Below are 13556 nucleotides of genomic sequence, written 5' to 3' on the forward strand. Positions count from 1 at the left end.
CTCCCTCCCTCCGAGTTTCAGGGTCCCTCCCTCTCTCCGAGTTTCAGGGTCCCTCCCTCCCACTTCCAGGGTCATCGTCCCTCCCTCCCTCCCTTCCAGTTCCAGGCCCTTCCCTCCGATTTTTAAAAAATCATCTTCACTTACCAAGTCAGGGTTAGGGCTTGACTTCACTATCCACACTTGGCATCTAGTGAGAATCATAAATCTGCTTGAAAACAGAAGACTCGAGAATACTCTGAAAGGGCTTAGGACCAAAAGTGGTGAACTGGATAGGAAACTGGTTGACCAACAGGTGGTAGAGGTTGGTGGTAAATGGAATCCGCTTGGAGGAAAGGAAGGTGAGCAGTGGAGTTCCTCAGGGGTCGGTGCTGGGGCCTATTCTGATTAAGAGTCTATTTTGTCTTGGGTTGTTTTGTTGTGGGGTTTTTTGGGAGGTTTTTTTTTGTCATGGTCTGTTTTGGTTTTAGTCTGTTTTATTGGTTTTTTTTTGTCGGTTTTTTTTTTGTATGGTCTATTATGTCGGGGTGCCGATTCTAATGTATTTCAATAGCATAATTAAATGAAATAATTATTTCTGAAGGTTACTGATATAAGTAGGGATGGAGGAGATTACTTGCAGGGATGGGTGGGGATGGAATGGATTTTAGCAGAGACGGGTGGGTATGGGTTAGATTCCAGTGGTATGCCTTGACAATTTTTGTGCCTTCTAAGGGTGCCGCAAGATGAAAAATGTGAAAATCACAGTGCTATACAAAAGGGATGGGCAAGTCATCTGTAGCTTATCTTGGATTTCCCAAAACACAATTGTTTTTTGCAATGTGGACCTACCTCTTAGATGTTTACCAGGCAAAATGTAATCTATCTTTTCATGAACAGCATTAGTTCATGTAGATTTGGGACATGTGGTCTAAAATACATATTTCATTCTGTCACATGCTGCCAAATTTCATGAAAATTACTAGAAACCTCAATTTGGCTCTAGTTGTGTAAGTGTCAAATGTTGCTGTGAAATTCAGCTCAAATTGAATTAAATGGGATTAAAAAAAAATCCAGACCAAAAGTTTAGGTTTTTCCACATCAGCTCTACCTTTTGCAGAGCAATTTAAAGGCAGGCGTGGATTTACTCTAAACCAGCATTTTTATTCATTTCAAATCGTTACACAAGACATTAAAATGACAGAACAGGCATCTTGATGTAATGGTAAGTTTCTAGACTAGTTTTTCACATCTGAAGGCTTGAATTACAGCCGCCTATAAAATTTACAAGAGAAACAGAACTTTTCTGATTCAATGTGCTCCAGATAATACATGTTAGTGCACAATTTAAAATCAGCATGAGGTCAGGTATTATTGCAATCAGAGATTTGAATTTATTCATGGAATAGTAACGGGGCGCCCAGAACACTTTAATATACTCTATTGTAAATAGCTGTAAAATTCATTTAACAAATTAATGGGTCCTTTTACTAAGCCAAACAATGGATTGCGCTGGTGTAGGCGCATGTTTTGGATGCGTGCAGATCCATTTTTCAGCGCACCTGTAAAAAATCCCTTTTTTAAAATTTTGACCAAAAATGGATGTGCGGCAAAATGAAAATTGGTGGGCGCCCATTTTGGGTCTGAGACCTTACTGCCACCCATTGACTTAACAGTAAGGTCTCAGGCATGCGTAGAATGCCTTTTACTGCCCAGTTAGCGCCACTGCATAGTGAATGCGCATAAAAATGACAACACCCGGGTCACGTGTTAGCCAGGAGGTAATTCCAAATTGATGCACGTTGGGAGCACGTAGGCGCCTACACGGCTTAGTAAAAGGGCCCCTTAGTTTGGTACTTCTATGTTCACATGTTTTTAAAATTAAAAGGATTCATGGCACTAAAAATACATTTCCAGCAGTGGTGTAGTTACGTGGAGCCACAGGGGCCTGGGCCCCTGTAGATTTGGCCCTGGACCCCCCTGCCGATGACCCTCTCGACCCCACCTCCTGCCACCAACCCTCCCCCGCTGCTGCTGTCGCCGTCGGCTACCTTTGCTGGCGAGGGACCCCAACCCCCGCCAGCCGAGGTCCTCTTCTTCCGGCGCAAGGTTTTGTTCTGTTTCTGTGAGTCTGACGTCCTGCACGTATAACGTGCAGGATGTCAGACTCACAGAAACAGAATGAAGCCTTGCATATCAGCCAGCGGCCGCGTTGACGTTGACGTCAGACTCACAGAAACAGAACAAAGCCTTGCGCTCGAAGATTAGGACCTCAGCTGGTGGGGGTTGTGGTCCTCCACCAGCAAAGGTAGATGACGGCAGTGGCGGGGGAGGGTTGGCAGCGGGAGGGGGGTCGAGAGGGTCGTCGGCAGGGGGGGGGTCAAAGTTGGTGGTGGCGGCGGCGGCGCTGGGGGGGCTAAAATGTGCCTCCTCACCTCAGGCTCTGGACCCCCCTCCCGCCGAAGTCTGGCTACACCCCTGATTTCCAGTATCATGCAGAAATGTCTTGTCTTCAACATGTTTAAGTTTGATAGACGGTTGGAGAACTCGTGATCTTGGGTTATGAACACATGAGGTACAGTTATTGGATAATAAAACAAAAAATGGATGTTTGTTTTCTAATGTATGTTCTGGTAGTATCACGCTAAGAAAATGTTTGATATGGTGTTACTGTATACTGTCACTATGCTCAATAATAAAGATTATTAAACTAAAAAAAAATAATGAGTCTTCAAGAACCATTTAAAATGCTGAACATTATCACACAGTCTTAAATGCCCAGGCAAATCATTCCTAGCAAAGGACCAGCAATCGAAAATGCTCTCACCTTTATATCCACATAGTGATTCATCGCTGGAGAAGGCAAACAAAGCTGATTCGAAGTCTCAGATCTGAACGATCGTCCTGGCTTATACATTTTTACCACATTACAAAAATAGTCAAGAACAATCCCACACACACACTGATGTATCAGCACAAGAGCCTTCAACATAACTCTAAACATAACTGGCAGCCAATGAAATTGTTTTAATACTGGAGCACAGGGGAAGGGCATGGACAGAGCCAACATTTAAGCATGTAACTTATACAATAACATGTTTACATATTCCCTTTAAGCACTAACATTTATCCCAACAATAGACCTGGTGTAAATGGGTGCACCTAAGTGCAGATTGAGATGTTGATAATGACTTGAGCTTGTACTCTATAACGGAAATTGCATAATTACCATTATGGAATAGGTGCATTACCTGCTTACTTCAGCCACCTAGGTCTGGTGCCCAGTTATAGAATTGCCCCATCCCCTGAAGTCTATCAAAATCACTAAAACTTGCATGTGCAAATTGGGCGCGCCCAATTTACATACACAATTTAACTGAATGAGTTAATTAGCATTGATAATTGGCTTAACAAACAATTATTGGCACTAATTAAAATTTAATTGCAAAATATGCATGTATCTTTAGGTGCGAGTTCATAAAAGGGACACGGAAATGGGAGGGTCATGGGCAGAACAAGGGCATTCCTAAAATGCTGCAACCCAAGTCCTGCTTTCCCACGTGGCAATGGACTTTTCACCTTTCACTTTTTCCCTGTGGCAGAATGCATCCCTATCCTTTCCTATGTGACAAGTGACAGCATACATCCCAACTCTCACTTCTTCTATCTAGTTGCATGCAATCCAATTCCCGACTTTCTCACGTTGCAATATATCCCAATTCTCACTTCACCCCCAATTAGGAGAAAGGTCTAGTTTGTCATGTGATAGCACAAAAATCAATAGGAATAATGCAATTTTCATTTGCTTAAACAGGAAAACTTAACTGGGGTTGAGGACAGTTTCAGGTTGACCTTGCCTTCATAGGTTATCCTGAAGTTGCTTTGCTTCTAGGGCTCTGTATTTCTTTGTTCAGTCCTAAATGTAAAGTGTTGTCAACTACAACCTGTAACATAAGGCACAGTGAAATAAAAATAAACTGTGCCTGAAATAGAAAAAAAGACACTGATACCATATCCAAAATAAGGTTGTGAGGATCAATATTAGGTATGATTTCCAGTCTTGACCCAAGTTTTTGGCTTCTGGCTGGGGATAGACCTTGGCAAAAACATTTCTCCTTGGGAGGAGGAGAAATATATGTGTCTTCGCCACTCTCCCTCCATTCCCCCATCTCAATCTCCTTCCCTCCTTTTTCCTCCAAACCTTACTGCAGAGTCTGCTGTTCCTGGCCCATACCTCATCTTCCAGGTCCTGGCTCCCTCCTGTCATGGTTTGTGCTGGCCACTGATACTCTCAGTTCTTTCCTTTAATAGCTGGCACTCTCTAAGTCACTTTCTCTTTCTGCCAATGCTCTCCCAGCAACCTCCTCTACAGTGGGCACCCGCCACTAGTGCTCTTTGCATACAGCGGAGCAGTGTGTGCAGTGAGATTCTGCCTTTTAAAAGCACAATGACTGATGGACCAGCAGCAGTTTCAATGCTGCTGACCCAGGAAGCCCTGCTCCTTTAAAGGGGAATATATGGGACATGACACTGCTTAGATTGCCTTGCCTCCACACCACTGTTGGCCTGCCTATTGGCCCACTGGGCTATACCCAATACCACAACAGATCAAGTTATCCTAATTTTGGCCCATAAATAATCTAGTGTGAATTGTGAGGTCTCACAGGGTGCTGATGTTTCAGGGGCATGGTATTGGCTTTGAAGGCACACCATTGTTTAATGTTCTAGGATTCCCATTCAGGTCAGAGAGGGCATTGCTCCTGGTATCCATATTGAGTGTCAATGGTGTCAAAGCCAGCCCTGCCCTTTCTGCTATAATGATAAATAAGAAGCAAATCTAAGGAAAGCAAAAATGTGAAAAACACCTTAAGTCAGTTTGATTGCACAACTTTTTAAGTAGAAAATCTCATGCTTGGTGATTTAATTTTCTGCAACTTTTTGGAATGCTCTACACTCAGACATTAGATCATATGGTTTTGTAAAGAGTTTAAAATATTTATTTTCATAAATTCTTAAAGGGGTAGTAGACTTTCTTAATAAACTTGTTGTAGGCTAGTTACTGCCTAGATATGTTCTAGCTTCTTTTGATCGTAACCGCATTGAACCAAATGATGCGTAATAGCAGAATACAAGTATTGTATTGTAAAACAAATTCCATGGGAATTCTAACAAGTGAAAATTCTAACAAAAAAAAACAGCATTTGTGGGGACTTTACCTAGAAGACAAAATTGGGCACAAGGGTGTAGATTCAATAAAGAATACACCGAGATGATGGTGTGCAGATCTAATGTTATAGAATACTAGTATATGCCCTCAGTTTTGAGCCTAACTTTAGTTGCAAGCACTTATGCCATGCCATAAGTACATAAGGGTTGCCATACTGGGACAGACTGAAGGTCCATCAAGCCCAGAATCCTGTTTCCAACAGTGGACAATCCAGGTCACAAGTACCTGGCAAGATCCTAAAACTGTACATTTTATGCTGCTTATCCCAGAAATAAGCAGTGGATTTTCCCAAGTTCATCTTAATAATGGCTTATGGACTTTTCTTTTAGTAAGCTATCCAAACCTTTTTAAAACCCTGATAAGCTAACTGCTTTGACCACATTATCTGGCAACGAATGCAATTACACATTGAGTGAAGAAATATTTTCTCCGATTTGTTTTAAATTTACTACTTTGTAGCTTCGTTGCATGCCCCCTATCCTAGTATTTTTGGAAAGAGTAAACAAGCGATTCATGTATACTCGTTCCACTCCACTCAGTATTTTATATACCTCTATCATATCTCCACTCAGCTGTCTTTTCTCCAAGCTGAAGAACCCAAGCCGTTTCAGCCTTTCCTCATAGGGCTGGTGTAAGTACTTGTTCCTGTTGGCTTGTAACTCCCAGGGCCGGTCAAACCCGGTAAGCAGGGTAAGCATTGCAGGGGGGCACCTGCCTTCAAGGGCACTTTGCAAGCAAGCAAGCTCTGCTGAGGCTTTTGTTTTTCAGTATCTAATCTCTGCAGCTCATCTCAGTCTGGTTCCAAAGCGTCCCGTCCCCTCCCAAGCATAGAAATATCCTCCTTGTGTTTGTCAGAGGATGTCACTGCTCCAACTGAATCTGACTCCGAAATAACTTGTGGGAGCTCAGCTAACCTCTGCCCCCTGCCTCCCCCTGGTGACAAGTGGCTTCAGGGCAAGAAGGAATGCCTGAGGAGGCTCCAGCACAAGCACTCACTATGCCTGGCTGAGCTCAGGAGCTAAGCAGCAGCATAGTATTCTCTGCAGCCACCCCTTCAACACATTGGGATTGAGAGTGAAACCAGGAGCTGGAATCCAGCCCAGAGAGGGCTCAGAGACAACACAGCAGAGCCTGTACCCTTGTTTTGTCAGAGACTGCTGTTTAGTGCTGCACCTGACCCACCCTTTTCCACCCCCCCTCCCCCAACACAGCAACTCACAGGACAGGAGGGCTAGATGCCTGCTTTCAATTCCTAACCATCACCAATCTCCTATCTCTCATTCCCACTTCAGTAACTCCTGTTAGTCTGTCCAACTCAGATTGTAGAATATGTTAGTTTATGCTGATTAAGTCTGCCCTAGCTAGATCCTAAGCTGTGCTGGATGGGAAGGCTATTGTGCTGCATTCAGAGTCTAACTTCTTAGGATTTCAGGTTAATTTTTGAAGAATTTGAAGAGGGGCTATCTCTGTTCTACATGTGTGACTGCAAGGCCAAGTGTCCGAATAGGGATCTGTTTGTTAGATTCTGAAATTTTGATAACACATTGTTTTTCAGAGTTGGCAAGACTGTCTGTTCTCCTAATTCCTGGTCTGTGTGCTAAGTTATTTTTCTTCTATACTGGTGTAATATTTTCAATGATGCCATGGCTGGTAAAAGGGATGTGTCTACTGTGGGGGTGGAGCCATAGTGATCCAGGGGCGCCAACTAATAGACTGCAGAAGGGCGCTAGAAACCCTAGGGCCGGCCCTGGTAACTCCTACTATTCTATAACATGTACGCCTAAATCCTAGGTATGCCCCTGACTCACCCAATCCCCCCTCCTCACATCCACGCCCCCCCCTAGAAGTTAAGCACAATGGGGCCAATATTCAGACCATGGAAATTAGACTGGCTAACTCCCGTGGCCAGTGATGATCCAGGATATTCAATGCCGGGCCATTTCTGGTGACTGGCATTGAATATCTGGTTTATTTTTGGCTGGTTTAAAGATAACCAGCTATGTCAATATTCAGACTTAGCCGGTTATCTTTAATCCGGCCAAAGATATCCCATGTTTTCACACAACCAAATATGGCTGCTAAACTGGCTTTAAAAATCAGCAGATAGCCAGTTTATCAGGCGATCTGCTAACCGATAACCGGGGATATTCAGCGGGGAATAGCATTTATCCCCCTTTGAATATCTGCAGATAGCCGGTTAAGTGCTATTTAACTGGTTAGCAGCCATTCTGCCTGGTTAAATAGCGCTGAATATCGAGGAGAATATAATTAGCATGCCCAACTTCTAGAATAGTGACTATGAGCACTTGGGCATGCAACTGCTAATTGTTGTTAACATCAATTAGCAGCCAATTATTAAGTTGCATGCACAACCAAACTTATTCTATTAATTGCACTAACAACTTTGTGTGCAAGGGTAAAGTTGGGCACCCAACTTATAGAGTCTGGGGGAAGGTGAAACTATTAGGTGATTGCACAATCTTTACTGTGCATTTTTCCCTTCCAGAAGTTGCAGGAAATAAAGACAATGGATAATAGATGTGCTCTTTCAAAAATATACCAGTAGATGTATTTGTTTCACCTTGCTTTTGCCCACTTAAATCTGTCCTTTTACTAACCAGAAAGCCCCATCACTGAACATCTAGCTTATAAAAGAAAGCTAACTTTTCAAGAAATCTGAACATTTTAAAAACTTCAAGGATGCTTCATTTCTCCTTCTGCTCCAGTGAAGTCTGGAACCATTGTAACCAGGGTCCAGTCAATAGCAAGGCTGCTTTAACCATGAACCAGGGCCTGGACAAACCTCCGTGGATAGGCCCCCTTTTAGTTTATTCTTGCTTGTCTCTCCAACAAATTATGCATTCAGAAAATGCTGAATCACCTCCCAAGGCACAATCATCCTGGGACACAGACAAACCCAATCTAAAAGTGTCATACAGCCAGGGCCGGTCTTAGGTAGTGGCGAAAGGGGCGGTCACACAGGGCCCTGCGCTCCTAGGGGCTCCGCATCTCTGGCACATCTGTCCTCCTGTCTCAGAACACCTCCCTGCTCCATACCTTAATGTGCATCCACATTTCAGTAGACAGCATCAGGCTGCGATTTTCATATCCCGACAGTTGCCGAGCCCAGAACCTCCTCGCTGCTGTATCCTGCCCCCTTTTGATGCCACTTCCTACTTCCAGAAGGGCGGAATGCAGCAGCGAGAAAACTCTGGGCTCGGCAGCTGACGGGATATGAAAATTGCTGCCACTGTCTGCCACTCTCTCCTGAAATGTGGTGGAGGACTGGCCTAGTGGTTAGGGTGGTGGACTTTGGTCCTGAGGAACTGAGTTCAATTCCCACTTCAGGCACAGGCAGCTCCCTGTGACTCTGGGCAAGTCACTTAACCCCCCATTGCCCCATGTAAGCCACATTAAGCCTGCCATGAGTGGGAAAGCACAGGGTACAAATGTAACAAAAAATAAATCAAGGTCCAGGATTAGGTGGTATTCTGAGAGCTCTAAACCTTCTTTTAAACTCTGATAAATTATGGCTGAAGGGTGCGGGGCACAGGCAGGGGGTCCCAGTGAATGGGTCTGCACAGGGCCCCGCAATTGCTAAGATCGACCCTGCACAATACAGCTATTTGTGAGATATTTAGTGAGATGGGCACTTAACCATCTCATGGATCCTCTCTTATTTAGGGCCGGGGCAACTGCCCCTTTTGCCCATAGCTACAAGCAGCCCTGTCCAAGGGCAATAGTAGATACTATGAAGGTCATTTTATAACAGGTCACCTGGTTTAGGAGAGTATATAGGTACCCACTTAGGAACTATTTTATAAAGAAACATAGGTGCCAATCAGGCTCATTTTCAAAGCACTTAGCCTCCCAAAGTTCCATAGAAACCTATGGAACTTAGCCTCCCAAAGTGCTTTGAAAATATGCCTCTATGTCACTGATTTTCAAAGCAAATAGACGTCTCAAAATGGCAAAAAAAAAGTACATCTGCTAAAAACGTCCAAATCTCGATTTTTGAACAGCAGAATTTGGACACTATACACTGCAGTTCATCCAAACAGCAAGGGGGTATGTTGGAGGCATGTTTTGAGTGGGACTTGGGTGTGCCCACAATTAGGATATCTTTCAGCGCTAATGGAATGGGAAGAAACGTTCAAGGCACAAAAGGACTTTTTATCTACAGGGCCGCCGAGAGACTGAGCCGGGCCCAGGGCAGGACCGCCACCCCCTAGGATTGTCGCTGCCGCCCACCCATTCGCCTGCCACAACTGCAAACACCTTGGCTGGTAGAGAAGCCCTAAGCCCCGCCAGCAGAAGAGGTCTTCCTCCACTGCTGCTCTTTCCTCTGCTGCATTGCCTGCCTCTGCAGCTGCTTTTTCTCTTACGTCCCTTTTTGGGGGGATGTTATGAGTGGGATGTCCCAATTCTGATGGATGTTTTTTCCAAAATGTTCCTCCACTTGTCTTTTTTTTTTTTAATTCAATTGTTTTACAAAGGAATTAACAAAAAACAAAATGCAGTCATATTACAAAGGGTTACAAGGCATCTTAATAATGTAAGGCTGATTATGTATTATAGATTCCAGTTATGAAACAGTCATTATATTAATGACAGCAAGATTGCAAAACATATCAAGTGGAGCCCAAGTTGCTAGAAAAGACCTCCTGCTATTTTCAAGGTTGCTATTACCTCATATTTATAGGTTAGGCAAATCTCCCCCATGCATGCACTGACAGAATAGTATTGTCCTACATTGCAGATAATATAAGGGTCCTTTTACTAAGCTGCAGTAAGCACTAACGTATGCTTAATGTGGCTTAAAATTCCTTACCGTGGGGTGCGCTCAGGCATTCCGTGGTAATTCTGGCATCAACTCTGGACTTCTTCCTCCTTCCCTTTTCTTTGCTTCCTTTCCCCTAACTGCAGTCTATGTGCTTAAGTATTGTATTTCTCGTCCCTTCCCTTATGCCCTTTTTTGTCATTGTAATTGTTTTTCTTTAGTTCATTGTAAGCCGCTTTGGGGCTGCTTTACGTGGCAAAAGGTGGGGTATAAATGTTCTAAAATCAATCAATCAATCAATCAATCAGCATGCACTTTCCATGCACCTAAAAATAGATTTTATTTTTTAGCACTGGGGCAGATTGGGGGTCGGAGAGTAAGCATATTCTGTGCTAATCAGTTAGCGCGTGGTCACTGCCTCCACTGCATTAAATCTCTCTCATGAATATTCATTGTGGATATCCCAAAAACCTGACTGGCTGAGGGGCCTCCAGGATCATGTTTGGGAAGCACTGTGCTAACTGATTAGCGCATGGTTAGTGTATGAGCACTAAAAAGTAGGTGGCGGCAGGGCCGGCCCAAGGCAAGATGCCGCCTGAGGCATTGCTAACATGCAGGGTGGTCCATCCTCGGTCCTTGAGGGCCACAATCCAGTCGGGTTTTTCAGGATTTCCCCAATTAATATGCATGAGATCTATTTGCATGTACTGCCTCCATTGTATGCAAATAGATCTCATGAATATTCACTGAGAAAATTCTGACAACCCAACTTGGAGAGGGCCGAGGTTGGACACCCTGATTTAAAGACACCACTCCGTAACAGTTGGTCAGCTGACCAGATCTGTCTATCTTGAATTCCAGCTAGTTAATACTTTGGCTGTGAATTTTAAGCATCAGATTGGACCACAACAATATGGTTCTGGAACCTGACCAAAATATGTTAAGGAGCTTAGAAACATATTTAAGTGATGTTACAGATGCCTCCAGGAGCTCAGGATTTGGAAAGGCTTTTGGGATTTGAACAGAAAACACACCTATGTGTTTTTATAAAATAATAACATAAGCAGCAGAAATTGCACCTGCCTAGATTATTCATGTACACACACAGATCAGCATATGTTATAACCTATACAATAGTTGCGAACTTGGCCCATGCTCCACCCAATCTCTGTCTCTGTAGAAGGTTACCGGCAAAGTACATACCATCAAGTCAATGGCACATACCTTTACCCCAATTATTGAAGCCTTTCCCCCAAGATTCTATATATCACGTCTTAATTTCTGTGTGGAAATCAAAGCGTATTCTATAACAATGCACATTTGAATTGGTTAACTAGTCAATCAGTACTGTCAATTGGATGTTAACAAGCAATTATCAGCACTAATTGGCATTAATCAAGATTTACACGCACAATTCGCTAAGCGAATTCTGTAACGTGGTACGCTTAAACTCTAAGTCGTATAGTTGAAAGGGGAAGGGGCCATGGGTAGGGCATGAGCATTTCTAAAATCAATGCGTGTTGTTATAGAATACACTCGCTCTGAGCTCAATTTAGGCGTTGGGATCTATGCCAGGTACATGGCATAAATGGCCATGACTAAATTTGGTTGTGTGGAGAGGCGCTCGGCGTATTCTATATACCATGTGGAAACTGAAGTCTATTCTATAAAATACAGGTGTACTTTAGAGAATACACCTAGGCGTATTTTTTTTGTGCACAGAATTTTCAGGTGCCATATACAGCATTCTAGCCCTTTACGTGCAAAACTGGTTTATAAAATTACCCCCAAACGTGAAAGTTGTTTTGAAAGGAGAAATTTAAGACTCTGTGGAGCTGGTTTTTTAAAAGTTTTTCTCATGGGTGCAGAATGAGAAAAACTCTTGATAACATAGCCCTGAGTGTCCTTTTGTGTATAGGTGGTGAACGACAGGCATTTCAAAACAGCAAGATTCTATATCAGCATGATCTAACAAAGATGAATATTCATCTGCTATCTCTTCTACTAAGGATATTCAACAAGTCCTAGAAACAACTAGTTATTCAGTCCATGTCCCAAATCTTTCATCGAGGCTCAACTTTGGCAGAATCCCAAAAGGCTCAACAGAGTGGTGTAAGGAAAGGTAGAAGAAGCAGATGTTGCACCCGATAAGAAAAAGCTTGCTGCAGTGATAGTACGTTTATTTTTATTTTAAAAATAGAGCCCAACATCCATTTTATTAAATAAGGTGCTAACATGTACACAGTCAAAAAATATGAAATGTTTTCTACATTCATCCTAATGCAGAATTAAAATGGTCCTTGCTTAAACTCTCAGCTAACCCCAACACTTGGTGACGTGGAACAGCAGGGATTACAGTGTTGATGGAAACTAGGATGTGATTTTGCTAGTCATTGTTATGGTATATATTTAATAAAATGTATCCTAGTAGCAAATCACTTCAAAAGAGCATCAGAAGCCAGACCTTTATCAACCAGAACTCATGCAAACTAAGCTGAAGGGAAGGCTGAATACACTGAAGTATTTCAAAGGATATTTGGCACACATTTTGACTTCTTTCCAACTGAATAGCTGCTGGAAATATCAATAAACACTCCGCTGCTTTTGCTTATATGAAGAAAATACTGTTTGTCTGGTACACACATATGTATAAAAACAACTTTCCTCATTGTTAAACTGTCAAACTCTGTTTCAAAAAGCATGTGAATTCTGTAAAATCTATTAAAGCCTCAAGGCAGAGATTTTTGTTCTAAATGCATTCCCTTCAGTGCTAAGACCTCTTGGGAATACTGCGTGAATGAAACTCAGTAAATGGGGAAAGATGGATTTACAGAACACAAAATGAGTTCATAAACAGGTCAAGTCTCCATTTGACTTGACAAATATTGTCTCATTCCAAAGTGGCTTGTTTTCATTCAGTTACGCAATAGACAATTTACACAGCCCATGCAATATAATCTTTATTTAACTTCTCCTCTAATGAGTGTGAAAAGCATTTCTGTTTGCGTTTCAAACACATGTAGCTACATTGCAACGTATTTCACCTTCATTCCAGGGGAAGTTAAAGCATAGACTGCTCTCCTCAGAAACATTTATCTCCAGATGCTAGATATGGCACTCAGATTTGCATGCACAATTTAATTGAGTAACAAGCCATTAGCTAATCAATAATTGGGTGCTAATAACCAATTATTGAAGTTAATTGGCATTCATTAAAATTGGTGTGCACATCTGGCTGTGTGCTATTCTCTAAGGCAGGGCGCCTAACTCTACTACTCAAAAAGGGGCGTGGCCATGGGCGTTTCAGGGGTGTTCCCAAACGTTGTGTGCATAGTTATGCAATACTGCCTCAGCGTAGCTAACTGGGGCACCAACATTTACAGCAAGTTTCAGCAAGCATAAGTCTGGTGTCTAAAGTTAGGTGCAGGAATCGGCACTAAGTGCGATTCTATAAAGGGTGCGTGCTCTTTACAGAATCACACTTAGCACAGATTTTTTTCTGGCGCCAAATTTTAAGCGTCATTTATACAATTTCCTCCGCGCTGTGTAAATTGGTTCCCAGTGAAGTCCATA

The sequence above is a fragment of the Microcaecilia unicolor genome, chromosome 4 (assembly GCF_901765095.1).
Source record: "Microcaecilia unicolor chromosome 4, aMicUni1.1, whole genome shotgun sequence".
Lineage (NCBI taxonomy): Eukaryota > Metazoa > Chordata > Amphibia > Gymnophiona > Siphonopidae > Microcaecilia > Microcaecilia unicolor.